General features: G+C 56.2%; 1 protein-coding gene and 1 long non-coding RNA gene across 2 annotated transcripts in view; one reads left to right on the top strand and one right to left on the bottom strand.

Moving 5' to 3' along the window:
• The window catches only part of BCAS4 (breast carcinoma amplified sequence 4), a 61,488-nt gene that overhangs the window by 36,576 nt on the left and 6,573 nt on the right, over positions 1 to 18,339 (top strand).
• LOC122467272 lies at positions 15,204 to 17,207 on the bottom strand. Its single transcript, XR_006292877.1, has 3 exons — positions 16,958 to 17,207; positions 16,393 to 16,744; positions 15,204 to 16,134 (listed from the first exon to the last, which is right to left on the bottom strand). It is a non-coding gene; the product is annotated as an uncharacterized LOC122467272 (long non-coding RNA).

Here is an 18,339-nt window from a genome sequence, read left to right as displayed (position 1 = left end):
GCCGGAACCTGCACCCTCTCATCTCTACCAGACTCGGGGGGGCCCCAGGCCTGCCTGTGGTGACCTGTTCCAGGAAGTGCATCCCAGCCAGCCGTGGTGAGTCATTCAGCAACCCAGCATATCAATCTTGGCCCGGAGGGCTTTGTCTGGGGCAGGTGGTGCAGGCGAGGGTGTGCACGCGTGTGTGTATGTGCACCTGCACCCAGGGTGTGAGCTGGAGGAGTCCTTCTAGAATAATGGTCGTTGCAACTCGGGCTGGAGCCCTGACTCGGCGGGCACCAGACATCCCGCCCTGTGAGGTGGTCGGGTCATTGTCCCTATTTTACAGATGAGGAAACTGAGGCACCAAAGAGTCGAATTGCTTGTTCACCCGGAAGGTGGTGAAGCTGGGATTCAGATCTGTGAGGCCTGGGCCCAGGGCCGCTACGCTGCACCTCTTGGGTCACCACTTGGCCCCGCGCCCTTTCTGTGCCCCGCTCTGCCGCTGGAACCTCCATCTGGGGGGTGGGGGTTCTCCTAGAGCGTCAGGATGGTTTCCCCCAAAGCCAGTCAGCTGGGCTTAAGCCCATGCCCCTCAGTGTCTGTCTCAGGTGCACACTTCCCTCAGTGAGTCTACAAGAGGCCTCCCTCCTCCCCGATGTGAGGCTGCCCCCGCCAGCCCCAAATTCCATCTCCCGCCCTCACCCGCCCTCCTCACAACTCTGAGGGTCCCCGAGGGTCCCCGAGGGCCCCGTGGAGTGAAGAGTGAGGCAGAGGTTTTTGGGTCTCACTTGGCCCCGTGGAAATGCTGACAAGGGGTCCTTTCTCTGTGGGGTGAGCCTCCTACCCCTCCCCTGAAAGCCCAGCACCCATCACTGCCCCCCATGACCCTTCCAGAGTCAAGGAGGGATGGCGGCCCCCCCCATGGGGCCCAGGAGGGAGGGCCCTCTGCTTTCAGCCTGGAGCTGGGCAGGGGCCTTTGGGGGTGTGTTTCCCACCCTTCCTGCCATTCCATTAGCTGGAGCGGGATTCCTGGGGAGGGCAGGGGGGCACGGAGAGAAAACCGGTCCTTGTTTTTATTAACTTGGCCAGCCCCACCTGCCCTCCGTCCTGCCCTCCTCCCTCTCTCTCCTTCCTCGGTTTGCGTGTGTGTGGGGAGGCCCGACGAGGGTGCAGGGCAGCCGGGCTGGGGTCTCCTAGCGCGTCGGGAGCAGGGCCAGGAAACAGTGCCCCCACCCCTGTGCCCAGCACCAGGGACCTAGACCTGCCCCCTGCCCGTGTGACTTGTTGCTGGCTCGGCCGGGGCTGGCCGAGGGCGCCCGGGCGTGCCAGCCTGCGGGTACCACCTCCATCACGAGCCCCTGAACCCCAGGCCTTTTACCTCTGACCCAAGCTGCCGGGGGGTGGTGCAGGCAGTCCGTCCACAGACTGAGGGGAGGGCTGACTGGTGCCCGGGCCTTCCGTGCCCAGGTACAAAAATGTACACGGTCCGTGCTCCGATTTTAATGCTAATGCACGTGTTTCTATGGTCCACGGTCCTTCTCTTCATCCTGCGCTACGTGAACGTTTTCCATTAGACCTTTACGTGGATTCTTACAGCGTTCCAAGATTCTGACTTGTGGATTTGAAGTGAGCATCGTGCCTCTCTTCCCCTGTAGCTAAGCCCCATCTCTGGCATCTTTTGGCCGCGTGTCCGTGAGCGAGTCGCTGTGAGCCCCGGGCCGCTCAGCTGCTGGTTCGCGGACTCGGGCGTGACCACAAAAGCTCTGCTCGCTGGGAAACTGGTTTGGGTTTGATGTGAAGTGACGAGGGCCTCCACCGAAGCAGTGAGAATGGAAAGGGCGAGGAAGACTGTCCGAAGGAGGGTTCTGTGGGCATTGGCGGATCTGCAAAGCCAGCGCTGCCTATAAATAATGGAGCGATTCAGGACAGACCGCCTCCTCATCCAGGGGGGCGCAGGTATCGTGGGGATGGTGACACAGAGCCGGCCCTGCAGCGGCGTGCACCATTCTCCACCTGCCCGCGCCCCGCAAGGCCGGAGTGCTGCTTTTAGCCCCGTTGTACAGGTGAGCAAACTAAGGCACAGAGAGGGTAAGTAACTTATCCAAGGTTACACAGCTGGGCATCAGGATACGAGCCCACTTTCTTAACTCTGTCCCCTCTTGCCTTCAGAGAACACTGTGATCTCTTCCCCCAGCATGCTTGTGTCTAGGGGGAAGAGATCACAGTGACCAAATCCTAAGAAAATGTGGTATATGGTTGCCTCGAAAGGGGACCCCGGCTTGCTCTGAGGGAGTCAAGGATGGCCTCTGAGGAAGGGCCATGTAGGCTGGGGCCTGGATGGGGAGTAAGTCAGTCTGAAGACAGGAGAAAGGGTGCTCCTGGCAGAAGGCACTGTGGGCCCAAAGGCCTCAGAAGGGGCCACACGCAGTGCTGAGCCACGGTCAGAAGTGTGGTGTGGGTCGGCTGAATGGACAAAGCAGGGAGTTGGGGGACATGAGGTTAGGGCCAGATTAGACAGGGTCTCAGGCCACAGAGAGGAGTTTAACATTATTCTGAGGGCAATGGGGAGCCATGGAAGGCTTCACAGCAGGGGAGTGGCATGGTAAGCCTGCTTCACTTGGAGAACTGCCAGGGCTCCTCCTCTGCCCTGAGTGAGGGCTGGCATCCAGGGTCAGCACTGCCTTGTTGAGACCTGGATGTGAGAATTGAGTGGGGCGAAGGGTGCCCTCCAAGCTCTCGGCTTCAGTTGGTAGGGGGGAGCGTCCTCAGCCTAGAAACGTCACATGTGGTGCCCTGAGCGCCCCGATCTTCGCCTCCCCCGCAATCGGAAGAGAGAACAGAGGCTCCAGGTGGGGGACCCAGGTCTCCTGGATGAGTGTCTGGGTTCCAGAGACCCCGCCCGAGGACGTGGCTGTCAGCCCAGGTCGTCACACAGGGCCCTTCACATCCGGAGATCTTTCTCGGCGTGTGTGGAAATGGAAGCGTGAGGTGGAACTGGAGCCAGGGGGGGCTGGGGCCTCCGAAGGGCAAGGGAGACCATGTCGGGTGTCGCTGTTGTCCCCTTGGCCCAGGCCCGGTCGCACGGGGCCCGGTGGCCACCCCTGATGTTCTGGTGACCGCACCGGGCCTCACTCTTCTGCGCCTGTGCCCGGAGGCACAGAACCGCCTCACTTGTTTGTTTGTTTGGTTTTCTGCCGAGCCGAAACATCTTGCTCACGAGGTGTCATTCTGATTAAGTTTCCGATGGATAAGAGTGCGATGCTTTCCAAGGAAATCTCTTGGGCTAATGACAGAACCGCTTGGGGCCTGACGCCCACACAGAGCCGGGCTGCCCGGTTGGATTGCGGCCTGGCCCGGCCTAGCCTGCCCGGCCCACCTCTTCACCCGACAGATGCCCGCCGGGCAAGCCAGTAGCGTAAAGGAACGTGTCCGCCGGGTGTGGGCCAGTACGGAAGGGTGGGGAGGGAGACACATCCGCAGCTCCCTGCACGGGAACGAAGGGGTGGCCGACCGTGGCCAGATGTTCCTATTTCAGACAAAGGTGGCCTTCGAGAGTCTTACATGAACCTTCTGACGTCAAAAAGTCAGTAAGTCACTCTTGTAAGTGTTGAGCACTGGGGGGAAACGTGCTGCAGCTGTGAGTTGTGCCCTGCATGCTCCCGGCTCTGGGTTTTAGGCTGATGGCCTGTACCCCACAGACGTCACCTCTCCAGGGGTTTCTGGCAGCAGGGAAGAGCGAGGAGGCATCCTCTTGCCTCTTTGCACCAGCCCCTGCAGGGACCCTTCAGCCTTTTCGTAGTGGCGTGTCCGCTCTCGCTCCAACGATCACGGTTCTGTTGAGCACGTATATGAAGGGCTTTCTGTGCCTTGTCGCGGCTTCCCCATAACAAGCCTGGAGGTGGCTGTTGTTATTCCGGTTCGTGGGGAAGGGACCGGAGGTTCAGAGGGGTCTATTTACTTGCCCAGGGTCACGGAGCGTAAGTGGTAAAGCAAGGATCTAATCCAGCTTTGACCTTGTTCAGCGCGTCTCTCCCCTTGCTCCGTGCTCCTGCTAAGGGCTCAGACCTCAGCCTCAATGTCATGGTTGCACACTGAAGGTCCTTAGGTCAAATGTGCCCTACCCACGTAGGGTCTTCGCCCCACTTGGGGTGTGCGTGTCTGTGTGCGTGTGTATTCAGTTGGAATTAGTTGCCAGCCTTTTTATTTTTTTAAGTGTATTTATTTTTTTGAGAGCGAGTGGGGGAGGTACAGAGGGGGACACAGAGGGAGACAGAATCTGAAGCAGGATCCGCACTGGCAGCACGGAGCCTGGCGTAGGGCTCGAACTCATGAACCTCGAAATCATGACCTGAGCTGAAACCAAGAGTCAGACGCTTAACCGACAGAGCCCCCCAGGCGCCCTGCAGTTGCCAGCATTTAAAAAACTAATTTCACATAAGAACCTGTACTTTTTTTCTCTTGAGAAAGCAGAGGTCTGGACTCCTGGGAAGCATTCCTGCCACACCACCGTCGGCCGGAGTCGCCCACACTCAGCACCTGCCTCTGGGTGTTTGGTCTTCCTACCCAGGTGGAGCACATAGTAGGTGTTCAGTAAATATGAATCAGTGGGTGCTCGTAAGGCTTTCGTGGCCCCTGACAGCCTCCCCAGATTTCTCTGGAGGCCGTCTCCAGGCAGTGGAGAGCCCCGGGAAAAGTGTCCTGGCCTGCCCCTCTCCCCTGCAGCTCCCCTGCAGCTTGGGGCCGCCTCTGGGACTTTCAAGAAGGTAATGGAGATTGTGGGCGGAGCAGCCCTGCCCAGGCTGGCCTGTAGGAGTCAGCAGTGCCAGGCTCGGTGTCTCCTCCCCTCCCCGCTCACCCTATGCACCACCCCCCAGCTCCCTCCCCACCCAGGCCTGTAGAGGGAGGGAGGCCCTGCCTGGCTGGGGCACCTCCCCCTCCCTCTGCCCAATCCCCCTGGAGGGGTGACTCCCGGAAGGAGGCAAGGCTTGGCTGGGGCTTTATCTGGCGGTGGAGGCCGAGCCAGGCACCAACACAAAGGAGGCAGAGGAGATTCCAAGGCTCCTTCTCCGGGGCCCTGAACTGGCCTCTTCTTCTCCTTCTGCCCTTCATCCCTTTCGGTAGAAACGCAACATGAGCAGTTGGCAAATATTAACGCAACAGCGGAGGGCTGAGTGGCGCTTGGTCCCCAGCCCCCCTACTCACCCCCCCTCCCCACCACACCAAACTGGCCCTCAGTGAGTTACACACTCACACGGTCATGGATTTGTTTGACTCCAGATATTTGGTGGCCTGTGTGCTGGGGAGGGACAGAGGGCTCTGAGCAGGCTGGTTTGCCACCCAGTTTTTTTTTTTTAAGCATTGCATTTTTGTTGAGATTTTGAAGTTGACCAAGAAAGTTCCTTTCAACAAGAAGGGGCTTCTGTTTCGGGGGGACTGTTTGCTGAAGCCTATGTGGGAGCATTCCAACTTCTCCGTGGTCGGTGGGACACAGTCCCCCCTCCCCAGCAACACAGCCACCAACTTTGACATCCAGTCCCTGCATCCCTGTGACCACAGCGTCCCCATCGGCTGGTGGATGCTGTGCCCTTTGCATATGCTGGTCCCCTGCCTAGAATACCCTTCCTGTACCCTGCCTGATAATGTTTATTCATTGCTCAAGGCCATGTTGAATGTTACCACCTCTGGGAAGCTGCCTGAATGCCCCCAGGCAACGTTCCTCTGAACTTCCATTGTCTGTTCTCCTGTTGGCATAGCACCTTGGGGTGCTGTGTTTTTACGTGTTGTTTCCCCAAGACTGAGAGTTTCTCTTCCCCAAGACTGAGAGTTTCTCGGGGCTGGGGACTGTCTTATCTTTGACTTAGTAGCAGCCCGGGCCCTCTGGGCTCTTCACTGGACCAGCAAAAGCTAGCACTTTACCTGCCCTGGCTGGATTCACCTGTTGCATACGTACTGTTACTGTTTCCCCTTGACAGATGAGGAAACTGAGGCTTAAGAAAGCTGGAACGTCTCGACTTAGCCAGGGGTTGGTTCATTTGAATTCGACCCCATGTTCTTCGTGCTCCAAGGGTCAAAATCCAAACACTGGAATCAGGTCGCCCCAAGTGAGGCCCTGGGGTCGGGCAGAGACGGCCAACTGAGGAGGCAGGCGCCCTCAACTCCAGCCAGGAACAAAGGCTCAGAGTGGTCTGACCTTGGTCTTTTTTCAAAAAGAGAGGTTGGGAGTAAAGACTTATGTGAAATCAACTGATTTTGGAAACAAATCTGAGACTCAAAAGAAATCTTGGGGGACCTATTGGCCCACAGGCCTCCACAAGCCTGGCCAGGGGTGGGGTCCGAGCCTGTTTACTGAAGGAGTCAGACTGTCCCCCTCCAGGTAACCCTTCATAGATTCTGCCTTCCCAGTTCCCTCCCCCCCCCCGCCCCCCGAGTGTAGACGAAACTCCCGTGGTTCTTGGAGGGGGTAGTTGAGAGCATGGGTTCAGATCAGGGTTTCACAACCTTAGCACTACTGACACGTGGGGCCAGATCGTTCTTTGCAGCCGGATGGTCCTGTGCATCATACGATGGTCTCTGGTCCCTGGTCTCTGCCCATCAGATGCCTCCAGTCAGGACCATCATTAAAGTCCAGACATTACAAAAGTCCCTGGATGCAAAATTGCCCTGGGTTAGGAACCACTGGCCCAGATGAACGACCGTCCTCAGAACCGATGATCGTGTGTGGGACACATCATTGCCTTTGCCTTTGCGTGTCACCTATAAATACGGACAATTCCCAAACGTTTAAAAACACATGAAAGCATGGGTTCTAGAGCCCAAGAGCCCCGGGTTTGTGCCTTGATGGAGTTGCTTACTAGCCCCGTGGCCTTGGAACGGGGTCTCAACTTTCCCGTCTGTGAAATGGGGTAGCGGTGCTCAAACCCCGTGGAATCAGCGTGCGGGATTCCCTCTGCCCTTGGCAAACTTGTGTCAGGCACCGGCTGTGATGTGAGCATGGACTTCTATCACTGGAGGAGGAGCCGGGTTTCCTGAGGACTTTCTGCATGCGGGACCCGTGCTGCATGCGGGACCCGTGCTGGACTGGACTCGGTACTTGTTTCCTCAGTTCCTGCTTGCCGTGGGCAGGCGGGCTGCCATCACTGGCCCGTGTTAGAGAAGGGCCGCTGGGGCAGGGAGAGGTGAGGTCGCTTACCCGCGGTCAGGGAAGAGAGCAGCCCGGGTGGCCGCAGCTGTCTGGAGCGCATTCGGGGCGGCCTGCTGCCCCCGGAGATCGGGATTCGTGTGCAGCACTCAGCAGCTGCTCTGAGCGTGGGCCGTGGGGATCCGTTTTGTAGAAACTTCCCTTGGAGCGGCCGAGGGTTCCGCCCGCACCCCCACGAGCTTGTGCGGAGCCGCTGCCCGTCCCACCAGTGGGAGTTGAATGGGGCAGCTCGCTCTGCCCTGGGCCACTGTCCCACCTGGGCCAGCCTCCCCCTGCTCACGCCAGGACCATCCCCGGCCTGGCCGAGGTGGCGGCTCGGAGCAGGACTCCTGGGCACAGGTCTTGCCCGAGGACATGTCCCAGGTGAGGCTGGACCATCGGGGGACACAGGCACCGGGGGCATCTGGGGTCCCCCCTCTGAGTCCCCACCCCTTTCAATACACTGGGGCACATAGCTGCCACGTGGAGATGTCAGCCCATCAGGCTCTGTGTCCATCTGGACCCCCCTCTCCGAATTGTTCATCTGCTTGCCTCTCTCCATGCGTCTCTGTGCCTCTGTCTCCTGCGTCTCTCCTTGGCTCGCACACAAGGCGCAACGCCTCACCATGCCCCCTGCCCCCATTCCCTGTCACCTCTTCCCCCACCCAGGGGTCTCACCAGGACCCCACCCTCCTCAGATGGAGGGAGGTGCGGAGCGGAGGGACCACGAGGTCTGAATCTGCTTCTGCGTCCGCTGGCTGGGCTGCACCGCGGACGTCCCCTGCCATTCTTGGGGACATAAGCGCACCCAGGGGGAGTCCTGCAGTGGCACGTGGTGCGGGGGAGCCGTCGGTAATAACAGCTGTGAACTGAGCCCCACAGTCTCCCCAGAAAGTAGAGCTCCCGGGCAGGTGCTCTTAGCAGGTGGATCTGAGGAGGGCTACGTGCCTCCGGCTCCAGCACGTGACCGGAAAGGAAAGAGAGGTCAGGGGAGTGGCGTGGCCGTGGGCGAGGCCCGGCTGGCAGAGGGCGGGCAGGTTCTGAGGGACGTGACGAGTGCAGGGCAGCCCTTCGTTAGCACAGGCACCTGTGTGACGCCCGCAGCCGGGGTTGGGGCTTCTGGAGGAAGCGTGACCCCTTTGATGCCTAAGGAGCCCCGGAGGCTCTTGAACTTGGCTCTGTTCACGGTCCGCTTTCTTCGCGGGAAAATAAAGCACGTCCCGTTAAGCAGTAAACTCATCCGGGTGCCTGTTCTGCCTGATACCGTTGCACCTAGTGATGCGGCCAGACCTAAAGTCAAGGCCAAAGTTCCCGTTACTTGGAGAGTCCTAATAATTAACCTGGAGCCTCAGGCAGAGGGGGTGATTCCGGCTTTCGAATGCAGTGAGGAGCCGGAGCAGGGAGGGAGCTCCTTCCAGGCTGGACATCATTGAGCACCGGAGGGGAGGTGCCCGCTGGGACTTGGGTTGGGGATCTTGGCGCTGTGGCCCTGGCACCAGCTCTTCTCGTCCTGTGTCTGGAAGCTTCTTCGCTGGTGTGGACCAGGCTCCAGAGGCCTCGGGCGATACCCCAAGGAGTGTGTGTGGGGGAGAGTGGGGGGGGGGAAAGGAACGGCTCAGATGGCATCAGTCGCTGGTTCGAGAGAAGTGGGAGACCACGCCGGGGGCTGCTGCTGGGGCTGGCTGCCAGAGTATTTGTGCCTGGTGTGGCCTCCTGTAACTTGTCACTGGCCAGCAGGCGTCCACTGAGTATACTCTGAGCCAGCTGCCTCGGTCGATATAGGAGCCATGCCTTTTAGCGGCTGGAGGATGTCCCAGCACTTACAATTTTTGAGGCTCCTTGTTATTAAAAATCAAGCAGTGCCCAGAATTGGCTCCCACAACTGTGATTTAGTTTAAACGTTCGTGTTTTGAAACTGAAATGCATTTAATGCTAAAAATGCAAAGTTATGAAATTGTACGCTCGGGCTCTTTGTAAGCTAGTGACGGTGTTTAAAAAGAATATGAATTCAGGGGGCCATAATAATAATGAAATTAGCCGCATTCAGTGAGCATTTGGTATTTTCTAAGGACTTTGCAGTTCTATGGGCATAACACCCCCTGAAGTAAGAAACTGTCGTTAGTCCTGTTCACCAGCTGAGACAACTGAGGCACAGAGAGGTTAAGTAACTTGGCTAAGATCACACAGCTAGGGAGGGGGGACCACTGCCGTCTGAGAGATGTAGGAATGGGCAGCTTCCTGTGCTAGATGGAGGGACCTGATTTCAGTGCTGGCAGCTCCACGTGGGGCTTCGGAGGGCATGTCACAGTGCAGATCCAAAGCCCTTTGTGACCCCCCCCCCACCTCCACTCACACCCTCACTCCCCAGGCATCATGAGCCACTTTGGAGGAAATGGGCAGATGGTAGGAAGCCCCTTAGGCTTGGCCCATAGGTCCCCCGGAGGCCCCAGAAAGTGAACTCGGCCTCCCACCCAAACTGTTTCTGTTTTCTTGAAAGCATGTTGGGGAGTGGCCAGCATGGTCAGCCTGAGAGGTATTCTCCCGGGCTTCTTTGCCTTGGGCTCTTCCTGCTGAAGACAGCCCCGCCCATCCCCCCTCTGTGCTGAGGCCCACCCTGGCCTCTTCCTCCCCCACATTCCCTGTAAGTCCTCCTTGGCTGCACCAGGACCCCAGTCCCTGGGCCGGGCTTAACTCCTTTGATGCCAAATCTCCATGGGCCTCCCCTCTGTTCTTTTGGTCATCCGTACATTCACGTATTTGTTCATTCATTCAGCAAATACTTACCCACCGATACTTACCCACCGACCTGGATGAGCTGTTCGCTATTTTGTATCCTTGGAACCCATGGAGAACAGAAAATATTCCTGCCACCTGGCAGGTGACAGTCTAGTGTGCCCCGGGGGAGATGGAAAAGTGAAGAAGCACGGGGAGATGGGTGTCTGAGGGTAGGATGTGGTCAGGGAGGTGGCTGGTTTGCTGAAGGAGGTAGAAAGGGCATGTGCAGGGGTCCTGGGCGGCTGTGGGAGCAGTGAGACCTGAGTGGGCAGCCTGTTGGAAGTCGGAGGTGAAGGGGGTGGATGGAGCAGGTGTGGGGCCAGCACTGGGACTCAGCTCTGGAGGGTTTGAGGTGGGATCTGGCCTGCGATGGTCCAGGGAGAGATGCTGTTGGCCTGGACCAGGGCGGGTCAGGGCAGAGCTGGGGAAACAGGGTCTATTCCTCGTGTGTGCACGGGGCAGGGTATTTAATTGAAATTTTTTGCAAAAATTGTAGATTTACACGCAGTTAAGCAATAATATTGGGGGGGGGGTGTGCCTGAGTGATGCAGTTGGTTAAGTGTCCAACTTTGGCTCAGGTCGTGATCTCGCAGTTCATGGGTTCAAGCCCTGCATCGGGCTCTGTGCTGACAGCTCAGAGCCTGGAGCCTGCTTCAGATTCTGTGTTTCCTTCTCTCTCTGCCCCTTCCTCTCTCTTTCTCAAAAATAAATAAGCATTAGAAAGGAAGGAAGGGCATCGCTTCTCAGCCTTTTGGCTAAGATCAAGTGTAAAAAGGAAGGGAGAGAGGAAGGAAGGAAGGAAGGAAGGAGGGAAGGAAGGAAGAAAGAAAGAATGAATGAATGAATGAATACAGAGAAATCTCTTGGAAGCTTAGCCCCTTTTCCCCCAGTGGAAACATTTTGCAAAACTTTAGTATAATAATATCATGACCAGGTATTGACATTGATACAATCAGCTGGTCTTAGGGCTCCCATTTTGCTTGTCCTCATTTGCAGGTGTTTAGGTTCTAGACAGTTGTATAAATTCTACACGTTTATATTAGTTAGCCTCCTGTCTCCACCACTAGGGTCCACACTGAACAGTTCCAGTCTTGCCGGGATCTCACCCCTGCTCAATCCCCAGCAGCTACCACTCTGCCCTCCGTTTCTAAAATGTTGCTATTTCAAAAATGTTCTAGAAATGGAACCCTACACCATGTAACCTTTCAGCATTGGCTCTTTTCAGCATTATTCTCTGTAGATACATCCAAGTCGCTGCGTGACTCAAGAGTTTGTCTGGATGTGTTTGCAGGGCAGAGCCCTAGTTGGAGATGCTAGTGTGGGGTTCGGGGCTGGAGGTGTCCAGCATGGAGCCAGAAGCTGAACGAGATCACCCCAGGAGACAGAGGGGATCTAGGTCGATGACCGAGCGCGAGTCGATTAAGCATCTTAGAGTACCGGGCGCAGGGATGTGGCCAGCCCAGGGAGACAGATGATGTCCCTGCAGCTGGGGTGAGGCTGCCTCGGGGCTGGGTGTCTGCGGTGGGCGTGGAAGAAGCGGTTCACTCACCATCTCCCCCTTCCTCCCCTTTCTCTCTTTGCAGCCAGAGGGCTGGGCCCCTGTTGAGGGTTTAGACCAGGGTTTCCAGGGGTCGTGAATAAAATGGGAAAAGGGCAAAGCGCTGCCCCTAAGGTGAGATAGAGTCCCTTCAACAAAGACTGACCTGACTCCCGAGATGGCCTCCGTCCTTTGGGAAGAATATGATTTCTTTGACAAAGGGATGGGGCTGGCAGGTGGGGGCCCGGAGGGGGCGTTTCTTGTGTATCTGGTGCAGCAGCCTGGCTTGGGTTCGGAGAGGTCCTGAATGCACGGAACAGCTCGTGCACTCCTGTCACCATCCCCTCCCCTCCGGGTCCTTGTCCCCAAAGTGTCCCCACCCCTGCCACCGCCTTTCGGGGCGTGCCTCCCTTTTCTCTTGGCCCCCGTGCTTCCCTCTCCTTTCCTGTCTTACTCCCTCACTCTGTCCATCTTCATTCTCTATCTCTGTTCTCCCTCTCTCCCCATTCACCACACATTCCCCTCCTCCTTTTCATCTATTTCTGCTTTTTCTCAGTCCCCTCCCCCATCTCGTTTCCACATTGTCTCTTGCTCTCTCTCTCCCATTTGTGTGTGTCTGTCCCTCTTGTGTCTTTCCCTTTGTCTGCGTCTCCGACCCCGTCTCTCGTTACCTCCTGCTCTGTCCCATCCCTGCTGTCTTCATCTCGAGCTTTTCTTCTTTTTCTCGCTCTCAAGTATTATTTTTCCAGACCTTGGAGATCATCCATTGCCACCCTCAGGGGGCCCAGTGGATAAAATGTCTTAATCAGACCAGGACAGCGCGGGAGGCGAGCTCCCGTAAAAGGGCTTCCCAGGGCGAGTGACAGGGTGACATCAGTGTGGTGGCCGCAGCCCGGGCCACCCGCTGGAGGGGTTGGCGGGCCCAGACCAGAGCTCGGAGAGCACCTGCGTCTGAGGAAAGGGTGGATTGAGAGGAGACTCCCAAGGCTGCCTGGATGTCTGGGATGGGGGAGAATGGGCACAGGTGACAGTCTGGGCCTTGCCTCTGAAGCAGATTCCTTCAGCTGTCGGGAGGCGACTGCTCAGCCCTGGGGAGTCTTTCTCCAGCCCGGGCAGGGGTGGGGGGCAGGCATGTAGGCGGCTTCTTGGCACCTGCTGGTTCTGGACACGTCCAAACGGCTTGTGTATCTGACGGAGAACAGCTGCCCACACTGGGGACCCTGACAAAATGGTCAGTTGAGGCTGTGTTTGCTTTCTGCTCCCCAGAGCTATAACCGGTGCTATTTTCAACATTCTTTTGTGGAGCCAACCACCTTCGAGGCCAGGCAATGGAACCTCCAAGGATTCTACCGCTAACCGGCATCAGAGTGAGAAATGTATAGCTCCCACATGACAGTAGCCAGCTGGGGAACCTGAGCCAGCTGTTGGTTCGGGCCACGGACACTCATCTGGAGCCGGACCACCCGCCAGTGGCTGGAATCCGGACACAACCGTGCCTCCTGTGGGTCGGTGGAGAATCTGTTTGACAAGGAGGTTGCTAAGCTGAGCAGACCCCTGGGAATAGGAAGCTGCTTTGATGCTCTGGGCTGGGGAAGGATCTTCCCTTCCTTGCTCTGTGCCAGGAGTGGGTCAGTCTTGGCTCCAGACAAATCCGTTGGCTGATGTCCCCCTCAGATCCTCCATTGCTCCTGCTGTGCCCTTTGCCCCACGATGTCCTCTCAGCCAGGAGTGCTGGCCTCACGCTGCCCACGAAGCCGTCCACGAGTGACTTTTTTTTTTAACATTTATTTATTTATCTATTTATATCCAAGTTAGTTAACATCTAGGGCAATAATGATATCAGGAGTAGATTCCAGTGATTTCTCCCCTACATATAACACCCAGTGCTCACCCCAACAAGCGCCCTTCTTAGTGCCCCTGCCCCATTTAGCCCATCCCCCCACCCACAGCCCCCTCCAGCAACCCTCAGTTTGTTCTCTGTATTTAAGAGTCTCTTATGTTTGTCCCCCTCCTTGTTTTTCTTTTGCTTCCCTTCCCTTATTTTCATCTATTTTGTATCTTAAATTCCACATATGAGCGAAGTCCTAGATTTGTCTTTCTCTGACTAATTTCACTTAGCATAATACCCTCCAGTTCCATCCACGTAGTTGCAAATGGCCAGATTTCATTCCTTTTGATGGCCGAGTAATACTCCATTGTATATATATACCACATCTTCTTTATCCGTTCATCCATCGATGGACATCTGGGCTCTTTCCATTCTTTGGCTATTGTTGATCATGCTGCTGTAAACATGGGGGTGCACGTGCCCCTTCAAAACAGCACACCTGTATCCCTTGGATAAATACCTAGTAGTGCAATTGCTGAGTCGTAGGGTAGTTCTATTTTTAGTTTTTTGAGAAACCTCCACACTGTTTTCCAGAGTAGCTGCACCAGCTTGCATTCCCACCAACAATTCAAAAGAAATCCTCTTTCTCCATATCCTCGCCATATGTTGTTGCCTGAGTTGTTCATGTTAGCCATTCTGACAGGTGTCAGGTGGTATCTCATTGTGGTTTTGATTTGTCTTTCCCTGATGATGAGTGATACTGAGCATTTTTTCATGTGTCGGTTGGCCATCTGGATGTCTTCTTTGGAGAAGCTTCTATTCATGTCTTTTTCCCATTTCTTCACTGGATTATTTATTTTTTGGGTGTCGAGTTTGAGAAGTTCTTTAGAGATTTTGGATACTAACCCTTTATCTGATATGTCCTCTTCAAATATCTTCCATGAGTGACCTTTCTGAGGCATGGAGGCAACCGACCCTGGGAGCCCAGAGATCCTACAACATCTGCAGGCCCCCTTGTCAAAGCTTATTAAGAATTTCAGGCCAGCGATAGAGCATCAGACCAAGTGCGGGCCTGTGTGTCTATGTGGATGGCACGCCCACGAGCCGGGCCCTGTCTGTCCCCTACAAGTGTCACGCCTTGAGTGAGGTCCTAAGCCTGCTGAGTCTCAGTTTCCACATCTGTGTAGCAGGATTTATAGTTACAGCCTCTGCACAGGATTGTCGTGAGCAGTAATTCAGGTAACATAAGGGTCAGTGGCTGTTATTATGACTGGTGATGTTGGTATTATTATTTAGTAGCTCTTCTCTGTGCTGTTCCCTCAGTGCTTTGCATATGCTGCCACGGATGTGCTTTATTTTATTTATTTATTTATTTATTTATTTATTTATTTATTTAAACGTTTTTAATGTTCATTTATTTTTGAGAGAGTTGTGCATGCATGTGAGCAGGGGAGGGGCAGAAGGACAGGGAGACACAGAATGTGAGTGGGGGAGGGGCAGAGATTGGGACACAGAATCCGAAGCAGGCTCCAGGCTCCAAGCTGTCAGCAGAGAGCCTGATGCGGGGCTCAAACTCACGGACCTTGAGATCACGACCTGAGCCGAAGTCGGATGCTCAACTGACTGAGCCACCCAGGAGCCCCTAGCTTTCCATTTTTTTAAACAAGAAGCTTTTTTTTTTTTTTTTTAATTTTTTTTCAACGTTTTTTATTTATTTTTGGGACAGAGAGAGATAGAGCATGAACGGGGGAGGGGCAGAGAGAGAGGGAGACACAGAATCGGAAATAGGCTCCAGGCTCGGAGCTATTAGCCCAGAGCCCGACGCGGGGCTCGAACTCACAGACCACGAGATCATGACCGGGCTGAAGTCGGACGCTTAACCGACTGCGCCACCCAGGCGCCCCTTAAACAAGAAGCTTGAAATCCATCTTTTAAAGAGAAGAGGCATTTCATTCAAAAACTTGGGAACACAACCAGACCAAAGGAGCAAGAGACAGCAAGAGGTCAAGCGGGATGCACCTGTGGGTCTGGGTTGGGCCCATTGGTGACCTTAGTGGCAGGGCCTGAGGACAGCGGTGAAGAGTCTCATTTTATTCTCACCATCACAAGGTACTTACTGGAGGATCAAGTTTCTTTTTTTTTTTTTTTAATGTATTCTTTATTTTTTAATTTTTATTTGTTTATTTTGAGAGAGAGAGAGAGGGCACAAGCTGGGGAGGGGCAGGGAGAGAGGGAGAATCCCAAGCAGCACGGAGCCCGACGTGGGTCTCGATCTCAGGAACCGTGAGATCATGACCTGAGCCAAAATCGAGGGCCAGATGCTTAACCGACTGAGCCACCCAGGCTCCCCGGATCGGATTTGTTTCTTAAGACAGTCCCTCAGGCTGCTGTGCAGAGAATGGGTTAAGGGCCAGAGCGGCCCCTGAGAGGTGGCACAGACAGGACACCGGTGGTGATGGGGAGAGGGGTTTGGGAGGAATTAGCAGAAGGGATTGAGGACCCGTGGGATGTGGGCGTCCAGGCTGGGCAGTGGGTGGGCCCCACAGTGAGTCTCGCGACCGCTGAAAGCCTCAGTTTCCTTCTCCGTGCAAGGGCCTTCTGACACCCACGCGGAGCAGGTGCTCAGTTAACAACACGCGTGTAAGTAGATGGTCATCGGACAATTCTGTCAGTGGCTGTGTGATGATGAGCGGCGAAGGCCAAGTGACTCGGTGTCGAAACAGGACGACTCTGGTGCAAACCATGAAGTGGAGGGGGAGCCGGGGCTCCAGGAAGAGGGGCTCCGAGAGTGGAGCGGCCGGAGGGAGGAGGGGCCAAGCAGGCAACAGCGGAGCCCTGGCCACGGGGAGAGAGAGATCAGACTCTGGGTCAGGGGCTGGGCACCCCCGCCTCCCGCCCTGTTCGGTCTAGTTCTGGAGGAGGCCGTGACATGACTCCTCCCGCCGGCTGTCCTGTCTCCCCTCCCAGAGTGTGTGTGAGTTTGGATTTAGGAGCCGGTATCTTGGCAGAACGTCTAGGGGCTCCTCCTCTGCTAGTTTCCATGTTAACGCTTTTCCTCCAGCTAAAAGCAGAATCCACAGGGGAGCCACGAACCTTCTAGAGCCGCTGCCCAGGGTCAGCATCACCTATAGCGAGATTTCACCAGCTGGTCCCTCCTTCGAGGGCCTTCTGGGCGGGGGGCTGCGCGCCGCGGGAGCCTCCAGCCCTGTTCCTCTGCCATCAGAGCCTCAGCAGCCCCCTCCTGCCACCGGCCGCTCTGGGTCACTGGGCTGGCAGGGGTTGGGGCTGGTGGCCCAGCTGGGTGGGAGGGCTCTGCCGTCTTGCAGGCATTGTGAGCCTGGCCAGTCCAGCGCTGCAGACGGGATTGGACACGCAGGGGCTGCTTGCAGAGAAGTGGGTGGAGCTCTGCTCACAGCTGTCAGAGCCTTCTGGAAGACTGGGGGCCCTGGAGCAAACACGGAACATTGCAGGCAGAGTAGCCAGGCGTGGCCTGACGTACAGAAGGCCCCAGGCTGGGACGGAGGAGGGAGGCTGGGACCAAGGGGGACGGTCCTGTGGGCTGGCTGTGGCAGGGGGCAGTGCCCACAGCCCAGGAGAGCCTGCTCTGATTCCCAGCTTGGCCTTTCACCGTCTGTGTGACCCTGGATGTGTGACCTACCTTCTCTCCAAGTCTGCTCTTTGCTCCACAGGATGGGCACCGTCACAGTGCCGGCCTCATGGGCTTCCGCGAGCTCCCAGGGAGACGGTGGGAAGGGCAGCGGGCACTGGCGGTCCCCAGCCCGTGGGGCCCAGAGCAAGGGACTGGAAGCGACACCTTCTCCATCCAAGTCCTCGACAGCCCTGTGTCTCAGTGATGTGCCGTGAGCTTGGAGCCACTGCCGGCTCAGATGCCCCCCAGGGCTCGGCAGGTCCTGCGGACCAGTGAGTCAGGCCGGGTGGGGGCGGTGGCGAACTGGACAGCACATGCCCTGTCTGCAGGGGCCAGCTCACGGCACCCCACAGGAATGCGCGCTCAGAGTGGCCAGATCGCTCCCTTCAAGAGAAATAGGAACTCGGTATTTATTTGAAACATCCCAGCTCTTCCCTGTTGGCAGCTAACTCGTTTTCAAATTCGCACGAGCCAAACTGGCCGTGACTGCGGGCCAGATGCTAAGCAAAGGCCACCAGTTTGCGATCTCCAAGTACGTTGAAGTCGGGGGCGTGGGGGCGGTTCCTGAAGTTGCTAAGGTTGGGAAGCAGGTGATAAAGGGACCTCCTGAGTCCTGCACTCAGAGCTCACCCCCCAGCCCCACTCAGTCCCGGGACTTTCTGTTGTCCTGGCTCCGTGCCGGGGCTGGGGGGTCCTGGATTCAAATCCGTCTCTGCCAGTTCCCAGCTGAATATTTGGGCAAGTACCTCTCTGGCCCTCAGTTTCCTCTTCTGCAAAATGGAATTAGGGATACCTGCCTCTGTCGGCAGCTGCGAGAACAGATAGGCTGTGCATCCATAGGGCCCATCATGGGCTGGGTGCCCAGAAAGTGCTCAACACCAGGTCGCTGTGGTTGTGGAGAGGCCGGGGGATTGGTCTGTGCAGATAGGGCTGTTTCTTCTGTCTGTTGCTTCCCCCCAGCCCCCAAATACGTTCTATAATTTTATTTTATTTTTTTTAATTTTTTTTTCAACGTTTATTTATTTTTGGGACAGAGCGAGACAGAGCAGGAACGGGGGAGGGGCAGAGAGAGAGGGAGACACAGAATCGGAAACAGGCTCCAGGCTCCGAGCCATCAGCCCAGAGCCCGACGCGGGGCTCGAACTCACGGACCGCGAGATCGTGACCTGGCTGAAGTTGGACGCTTAACCGACTGCGCCACCCAGGCGCCCCTATAATTTTAGAATTAGAGACAGGTTTCTGTGATAACACAGAGAGTTCCCATGTACCCCTCACCCGGTTTCCCTCATTGTTAATATCTTGTTTTACTGTGGTGCAGTCACAGTCAGGAGACCGACGTCAATGGATTGCTTGCTAATAACTAAGCTGCACGGTTTATTCAGACTCTGCTA

Source organism: Prionailurus bengalensis, chromosome A3 (genome assembly GCF_016509475.1).
Source record: "Prionailurus bengalensis isolate Pbe53 chromosome A3, Fcat_Pben_1.1_paternal_pri, whole genome shotgun sequence".
Taxonomy (NCBI): domain Eukaryota; kingdom Metazoa; phylum Chordata; class Mammalia; order Carnivora; family Felidae; genus Prionailurus; species Prionailurus bengalensis.
This window is presented reverse-complemented; position numbering and strand designations above follow the sequence as displayed.